The sequence below is a fragment of the Myxine glutinosa genome, chromosome 9 (genome assembly GCF_964187855.1).
Source record: "Myxine glutinosa chromosome 9, kmMyxGlut1.1, whole genome shotgun sequence".
NCBI lineage: Eukaryota > Metazoa > Chordata > Myxini > Myxiniformes > Myxinidae > Myxine > Myxine glutinosa.
The window spans coordinates 76609365-76618390 of record NC_136269.1 but is presented as its reverse complement, the minus strand read 5'-3'; the positions used below and the strand labels follow the sequence as shown (position 1 = coordinate 76618390).

Sequence of the window (9026 nt, the reverse complement as noted above, 5' to 3'; positions counted from 1 at the left end):
AACCCTGCTGGACTTCACATGACCTCTTTCTGAACCCTGCTGAACTTCACATGACCTCTATCTGAACCCTGCTGGACTTCACACGACCTCTATCTGAACCATGCTGGACTTCACATGACATATATCTGAACCCCGCTGGACCTACTGCGACCTCTTTCTGTACCCTGCTGGACCTCCTATGACCTCTTTCTGAACCCTGCTGAACCTCCTCTGACCTCTTTCTGAACCCTGATTGACCTCCTACGACATCTTTCTGAACCCTGCTGGACTTCACATGACCTCTATCTGAACCCTGCTGGACTTCACATGACCTCTTTCTGAACCCTGCTGGACCTACTGCGACCTCTTTCTGTACCCTGCTGGACCTCCTATGACCTCTTTCTGAACCCTGCTGAACCTCCTCTGACCTCTTTCTGAACCCTGCTTGACCTGCTACGACATCTTTCTGAACCCTGCTGGACTTCACATGACCGTGCCTTTTCACTGACGGTCTGCCAGTCTTCGTTGGTCGACGTTGCAGATCCCAGTGTACTTCAGGAAGCATGGGCGAGCTTTCGCAGGCAGCCGGAACAAATGACAAATTCCTCCTCCAACCATATTTGAACGTTGGGCCTGGCCAGCAGGTTCGTGAAAGACTTGAGCCCAGCTTGACCCTCGTTCCGATGGCGGTGATACCTTGGGTTTCTCTGTTCCTCAAGGAAGTAGAACTAAAAAAGCAGGTTTGGAACGGGAAGATGACGTAATCTGTTGCCAAATCCTTGACGCGAGGGTCACGACTGTATTTTAAAGAGGTGACCAAGGTTACTCAATCGTCACCAAGGGGTGGACTACCACTCCAATGAATTCGACTTCAGGAAAATATGTTGAAGAAGCAAAGCGACCACGCGACTTCATTAAATATTGCTAAAAGTGAAGTCAAAATCAGTTTTGAGCCAGATAGGAGTCGAACCTACAATCTTCTGATTTGTAGTCAGACGCGTTATCCATTGCGCCACTGGCCCATGTGACTACTAGCTATCACTCCTACTGATATGTTTTAGTGCTGCAATAATGTGTGATCAACGTAAGGGGTCTCCGGTTGTCGCAGACGTGCACGTTCCTGAGCCACGCGCACAAAGGCCTCTGACAAGTCCTCGGAAATGCAGCTGAACACAAATGAATGCACCAACTTTTCTGAACCCTGCTGGACTTCACATGACCTCTTTCTGAACCCTGCTGGACTTCACATGACCTCTATCTGAACCCTGCTGGACTTCACATGACCTCTTTCTGAACCCTGCTGGACCTACTGCGACCTCTTTCTGTACCCTGCTGGACCTCCTATGACCTCTTTCTGAACCCTGCTGGACTTCACATGACCTCTATCTGAACCCTGCTGGACTTCACATGACCTCTTTCTGAACCCTGCTGGACCTACTGCGACCTCTTTCTGTACCCTGCTGGACCTCCTATGACCTCTTTCTGAACCCTGCTGAACCTCCTCTGACCTCTTTCTGAACCCTGCTTGACCTCCTTCGACATCTTTCTGAACCCTGCTGGACTTCACATGACCGTGCCTTTTCACTGACGGTCTGCCAGTCTTCGTTGGTCGACGTTCCAGATCCCAGTGTACTTCAGGAAGCATGGGCGAGCTTTCGCAGGCAGCCGGAACAAATGACAAATTCCTCCTCCAACCATATTTGAACGTTGGGCCTGGCCAGCAGGTTCGTGAAAGACTTGAGCCCAGCTTGACCCTCGTTCCGATGGCGGTGATACCTTGGGTTTCTCTGTTCCTCAAGGAAGTAGAACTAAAAAAGCAGGTTTGGAACGGGAAGATGACGTAATCTGTTGCCAAATCCTTGACGCGAGGGTCGCGACTGTATTTTAAAGAGGTGACCAAGGTTACTCAATCGTCACCAAGGGGTGGACTACCACTCCAATGAATTCGACTTCAGGAAAATATGTTGAAGAAGCAAAGCGACCACGCGACTTCATTAAATATTGCTAAAAGTGAAGTCAAAATCAGTTTTGAGCCAGGTAGGAGTCGAACCTACAATCTTCTGATTCGTAGTCAGACACGTTATCCATTGCGCCACTGGCCCATGTGACGACTAGCTATCACTCCTACTGATATGTTTTAGTGCTGCAATAATGAGTGATCAACGGAAGGGGTCTCCGGTTGTCGCAGACGTGCACGTCCCTGAGCCACGCGCACAAAGGCCTCTGATAAGTACTCGGAATTGCAGCTGAACACAAATGAATGCACCAACTTTTCTGAACCCTGCTGGACTTCACATGACCTCTTTCTGAACCCTGCTGAACTTCACATGACCTCTATCTGAACCCTGCTGGACTTCACACGACCTCTATCTGAACAATGCTGGACTTCACATGACATATATCTGAACCCTGCTGGACCTACTGCGACCTCTTTCTGTACCCTGCTGGACCTCCTATGACCTCTTTCTGAACCCTGATTGACCTCCTACGACATCTTTCTGAACCCTGCTGGACTTCACATGACCTCTATCTGAACCCTGCTGGACTTCACATGACCTCTTTCTGAACCCTGCTGGACCTACTGCGACCTCTTTCTGTACCCTGCTGGACCTCCTATGACCTCTTTCTGTACCCTGCTGGACCTCCTATGACCTCTTTCTGAACCCTGCTGAACCTCCTCTGACCTCTTTCTGAACCCTGCTTGACCTCCTACGACATCTTTCTGAACCCTGCTGGACTTCACATGACCGTGCCTTTTCACTGACGGTCTGCCAGTCTTCGTTGGTCGACGTTGCAGATCCCAGTGTACTTCAGGAAGCATGGGCGAGCTTTCGCAGGCAGCCGGAACAAATGACAAATTCCTCCTCCAACCATATTTGAACGTTGGGCCTGGCCAGCAGGTTCGTGAAAGACTTGAGCCCAGCTTGACCCTCGTTCCGATGGCGGTGATACCTTGGGTTTCTCTGTTCCTCAAGGAAGTAGAACTAAAAAAGCAGGTTTGGAACGGGAAGATGACGTAATCTGTTGCCAAATCCTTGACGCGAGGGTCGTGACTGTATTTTAAAGAGGTGACCAAGGTTACTCAATCGTCACCAAGGGGTGGACTACCACTCCAATGAATTCGACTTCAGGAAAATATGTTGAAGAAGCAAAGCGACCAAGCGACTTCATTAAATATTGCTAAAAGTGAAGTCAAAATCAGTTTTGAGCCAGGTAGGAGTCGAACCTACAATCTTCTGATTCGTAGTCAGACGCGTTATCCATTGCGCCACTGGCCCATGTGACTACTAGCTATCACTCCTACTGATATGTTTTAGTGCTGCAATAATGAGTGATCAACGTAAGGGGTCTCCGGTTGTCGCAGACGTGCACGTTCCTGAGCCACGCGCACAAAGGCCTCTGACAAGTACTCGGAATTGCAGCTGAACACAAATGAATGCACCAACTTTTCTGAACCCTGCTGGACTTCACATGACCTCTTTCTGAACCCTGCTGAACTTCACATGACCTCTATCTGAACCCTGCTGGACTTCACACGACCTCTATCTGAACCATGCTGGACTTCACATGACATATATCTGAACCCTGCTGGACCTACTGCGACCTCTTTCTGTACCCTGCTGGACCTCCTATGACCTCTTTCTGAACCCTGCTGAACCTCCTCTGACCTCTTTCTGAACCCTGCTGGACTTCACATGACATATATCTGAACCCTGCTGGACTTCACATGACTCCTTTCTGAACCCTGCTGGACTTCACATGACCTCTATCTGAACCCTGCTCAACCTCCTCTGACCTCTTTCTGAACCCTGATTGACCTCCTACGACATCTTTCTGAACCCTGCTGGACTTCACATGACCTCTTTCTGAACCCTGCTGGACGTACTGCGACCTCTTTCTGTACCCTGCTGGACCTCCTATGACCTCTTTCTGTACCCTGCTGGACCTCCTATGACCTCTTTCTGAACCCTGCTGAACCTCCTCTGACCTCTTTCTGAACCCTGCTTGACCTCCTACGACATCTTTCTGAACCCTGCTGGACTTCACATGACCTCTATCTGAACCCTGCTGGACTTCACATGACCTCTTTCTGAACCCTGCTGGACCTACTGCGACCTCTTTCTGTACCCTGCTGGACGTACTGCGACCTCTTTCTGTACCCTGCTGGACCTCCTATGACCTCTTTCTGTACCCTGCTGGACCTCCTATGACCTCTTTCTGAACCCTGCTGAACCTCCTCTGACCTCTTTCTGAACCCTGATTGACCTCCTACGACATCTTTCTGAACCCTGCTGGACTTCACATGACCTCTATCTGAACCCTGCTGGACTTCACATGACCTCTTTCTGAACCCTGCTGGACCTACTGCGACCTCTTTCTGTACCCTGCTGGACCTCCTATGACCTCTTTCTGAACCCTGCTGAACCTCCTCTGACCTCTTTCTGAACCCTGCTTGACCTGCTACGACATCTTTCTGAACCCTGCTGGACTTCACATGACCGTGCCTTTTCACTGACGGTCTGCCAGTCTTCGTTGGTCGACGTTGCAGATCCCAGTGTACTTCAGGAAGCATGGGCGAGCTTTCGTAGGCAGCCGGAACAAATGACAAATTCCTCCTCCAACCATATTTGAACGTTGGGCCTGGCCAGCAGGTTCGTGAAAGACTTGAGCCCAGCTTGACCCTCGTTCCGATGGCGGTGATACCTTGGGTTTCTCTGTTCCTCAAGGAAGTAGAACTAAAAAAGCAGGTTTGGAACGGGAAGATGACGTAATCTGTTGCCAAATCCTTGACGCGAGGGTCACGACTGTATTTTAAAGAGGTGACCAAGGTTACTCAATCGTCACCAAGGGGTGGACTACCACTCCAATGAATTCGACTTCAGGAAAATATGTTGAAGAAGCAAAGCGACCACGCGACTTCATTAAATATTGCTAAAAGTGAAGTCAAAATCAGTTTTGAGCCAGATAGGAGTCGAACCTACAATCTTCTGATTTGTAGTCAGACGCGTTATCCATTGCGCCACTGGCCCATGTGACTACTAGCTATCACTCCTACTGATATGTTTTAGTGCTGCAATAATGTGTGATCAACGTAAGGGGTCTCCGGTTGTCGCAGACGTGCACGTTCCTGAGCCACGCGCACAAAGGCCTCTGACAAGTCCTCGGAAATGCAGCTGAACACAAATGAATGCACCAACTTTTCTGAACCCTGCTGGACTTCACATGACCTCTTTCTGAACCCTGCTGGACTTCACATGACCTCTATCTGAACCCTGCTGGACTTCACATGACCTCTTTCTGAACCCTGCTGGACCTACTGCGACCTCTTTCTGTACCCTGCTGGACCTCCTATGACCTCTTTCTGAACCCTGCTGGACTTCACATGACCTCTATCTGAACCCTGCTGGACTTCACATGACCTCTTTCTGAACCCTGCTGGACCTACTGCGACCTCTTTCTGTACCCTGCTGGACCTCCTATGACCTCTTTCTGAACCCTGCTGAACCTCCTCTGACCTCTTTCTGAACCCTGCTTGACCTCCTTCGACATCTTTCTGAACCCTGCTGGACTTCACATGACCGTGCCTTTTCACTGACGGTCTGCCAGTCTTCGTTGGTCGACGTTCCAGATCCCAGTGTACTTCAGGAAGCATGGGCGAGCTTTCGCAGGCAGCCGGAACAAATGACAAATTCCTCCTCCAACCATATTTGAACGTTGGGCCTGGCCAGCAGGTTCGTGAAAGACTTGAGCCCAGCTTGACCCTCGTTCCGATGGCGGTGATACCTTGGGTTTCTCTGTTCCTCAAGGAAGTAGAACTAAAAAAGCAGGTTTGGAACGGGAAGATGACGTAATCTGTTGCCAAATCCTTGACGCGAGGGTCGCGACTGTATTTTAAAGAGGTGACCAAGGTTACTCAATCGTCACCAAGGGGTGGACTACCACTCCAATGAATTCGACTTCAGGAAAATATGTTGAAGAAGCAAAGCGACCACGCGACTTCATTAAATATTGCTAAAAGTGAAGTCAAAATCAGTTTTGAGCCAGGTAGGAGTCGAACCTACAATCTTCTGATTCGTAGTCAGACACGTTATCCATTGCGCCACTGGCCCATGTGACGACTAGCTATCACTCCTACTGATATGTTTTAGTGCTGCAATAATGAGTGATCAACGGAAGGGGTCTCCGGTTGTCGCAGACGTGCACGTCCCTGAGCCACGCGCACAAAGGCCTCTGATAAGTACTCGGAATTGCAGCTGAACACAAATGAATGCACCAACTTTTCTGAACCCTGCTGGACTTCACATGACCTCTTTCTGAACCCTGCTGAACTTCACATGACCTCTATCTGAACCCTGCTGGACTTCACACGACCTCTATCTGAACAATGCTGGACTTCACATGACATATATCTGAACCCTGCTGGACCTACTGCGACCTCTTTCTGTACCCTGCTGGACCTCCTATGACCTCTTTCTGAACCCTGATTGACCTCCTACGACATCTTTCTGAACCCTGCTGGACTTCACATGACCTCTATCTGAACCCTGCTGGACTTCACATGACCTCTTTCTGAACCCTGCTGGACCTACTGCGACCTCTTTCTGTACCCTGCTGGACCTCCTATGACCTCTTTCTGTACCCTGCTGGACCTCCTATGACCTCTTTCTGAACCCTGCTGAACCTCCTCTGACCTCTTTCTGAACCCTGCTTGACCTCCTACGACATCTTTCTGAACCCTGCTGGACTTCACATGACCGTGCCTTTTCACTGACGGTCTGCCAGTCTTCGTTGGTCGACGTTGCAGATCCCAGTGTACTTCAGGAAGCATGGGCGAGCTTTCGCAGGCAGCCGGAACAAATGACAAATTCCTCCTCCAACCATATTTGAACGTTGGGCCTGGCCAGCAGGTTCGTGAAAGACTTGAGCCCAGCTTGACCCTCGTTCCGATGGCGGTGATACCTTGGGTTTCTCTGTTCCTCAAGGAAGTAGAACTAAAAAAGCAGGTTTGGAACGGGAAGATGACGTAATCTGTTGCCAAATCCTTGACGCGAGGGTCGTGACTGTATTTTAAAGAGGTGACCAAGGTTACTCAATCGTCACCAAGGGGTGGACTACCACTCCAATGAATTCGACTTCAGGAAAATATGTTGAAGAAGCAAAGCGACCACGCGACTTCATTAAATATTGCTAAAAGTGAAGTCAAAATCAGTTTTGAGCCAGGTAGGAGTCGAACCTACAATCTTCTGATTCGTAGTCAGACGCGTTATCCATTGCGCCACTGGCCCATGTGACTACTAGCTATCACTCCTACTGATATGTTTTAGTGCTGCAATAATGAGTGATCAACGTAAGGGGTCTCCGGTTGTCGCAGACGTGCACGTTCCTGAGCCACGCGCACAAAGGCCTCTGACAAGTACTCGGAATTGCAGCTGAACACAAATGAATGCACCAACTTTTCTGAACCCTGCTGGACTTCACATGACCTCTTTCTGAACCCTGCTGAACTTCACATGACCTCTATCTGAACCCTGCTGGACTTCACACGACCTCTATCTGAACCATGCTGGACTTCACATGACATATATCTGAACCCTGCTGGACCTACTGCGACCTCTTTCTGTACCCTGCTGGACCTCCTATGACCTCTTTCTGAACCCTGCTGAACCTCCTCTGACCTCTTTCTGAACCCTGCTGGACTTCACATGACATATATCTGAACCCTGCTGGACTTCACATGACTCCTTTCTGAACCCTGCTGGACTTCACATGACCTCTATCTGAACCCTGCTCAACCTCCTCTGACCTCTTTCTGAACCCTGATTGACCTCCTACGACATCTTTCTGAACCCTGCTGGACTTCACATGACCTCTTTCTGAACCCTGCTGGACGTACTGCGACCTCTTTCTGTACCCTGCTGGACCTCCTATGACCTCTTTCTGTACCCTGCTGGACCTCCTATGACCTCTTTCTGAACCCTGCTGAACCTCCTCTGACCTCTTTCTGAACCCTGCTTGACCTCCTACGACATCTTTCTGAACCCTGCTGGACTTCACATGACCGTGCCTTTTCACTGACGGTCTGCCAGTCTTCGTTGGTCGACGTTGCAGATCCCAGTGTACTTCAGGAAGCATGGGCGAGCTTTCGCAGGCAGCCGGAACAAATGACAAATTCCTCCTCCAACCATATTTGAACGTTGGGCCTGGCCAGCAGGTTCGTGAAAGACTTGAGCCCAGCTTGACCCTCGTTCCGATGGCGGTGATACCTTGGGTTTCTCTGTTCCTCAAGGAAGTAGAACTAAAAAAGCAGGTTTGGAACGGGAAGATGACGTAATCTGTTGCCAAATCCTTGACGCGAGGGTCGCGACTGTATTTTAAAGAGGTGACCAAGGTTACTCAATCGTCACCAAGGGGTGGACTACCACTCCAATGAATTCGACTTCAGGAAAATATGTTGAAGAAGCAAAGCGACCACGCGACTTCATTAAATATTGCTAAAAGTGAAATCAAAATCAGTTTTGAGCCAGGTAGGAGTCGAACCTACAATCTTCTGATTCGTAGTCAGACGCGTTATCCATTGCGCCACTGGCCCATGTGACTACTAGCTATCACTCCTACTGATATGTTTTAGTGCTGCAATAATGAGTGATCAACGTAAGGGGTCTCCGGTTGTCGCAGACGTGCACGTTCCTGAGCCACGCGCACAAAGGCCTCTGACAAGTACTCGGAATTGCAGCTGAACACAAATGAATGCACCAACTTTTCTGAACCCTGCTGGACTTCACATGACCTCTTTCTGAACCCTGCTGAACTTCACATGACCTCTATCTGAACCCTGCTGGACTTCACACGACCTCTATCTGAACCATGCTGGACTTCACATGACATATATCTGAACCCCGCTGGACCTACTGCGACCTCTTTCTGTACCCTGCTGGACCTCCTATGACCTCTTTCTGAACCCTGCTGAACCTCCTCTGACCTCTTTCTGAACCCTGATTGACCTCCTACGACATCTTTCTGAACCCTGCTGGACTTCACATGACCTC

At 49.6% G+C, this 9026-nt stretch overlaps 2 non-coding genes across 2 annotated transcripts; both read right to left on the bottom strand.

Annotated features, from left to right (window-relative positions):
• Positions 1–928: 928 nt before the first annotated feature.
• Positions 929–1001, bottom strand: TRNAC-ACA (transfer RNA cysteine (anticodon ACA)). The gene has a single exon. It is a non-coding gene; the product is annotated as a tRNA-Cys (tRNA).
• Positions 1002–4936: 3935 nt separating this feature from the next.
• On the bottom strand, positions 4937–5009 carry TRNAC-ACA (transfer RNA cysteine (anticodon ACA)). The gene has a single exon. It is a non-coding gene; the product is annotated as a tRNA-Cys (tRNA).
• Between the last annotated feature and the right edge of the window lie 4017 nt (positions 5010–9026).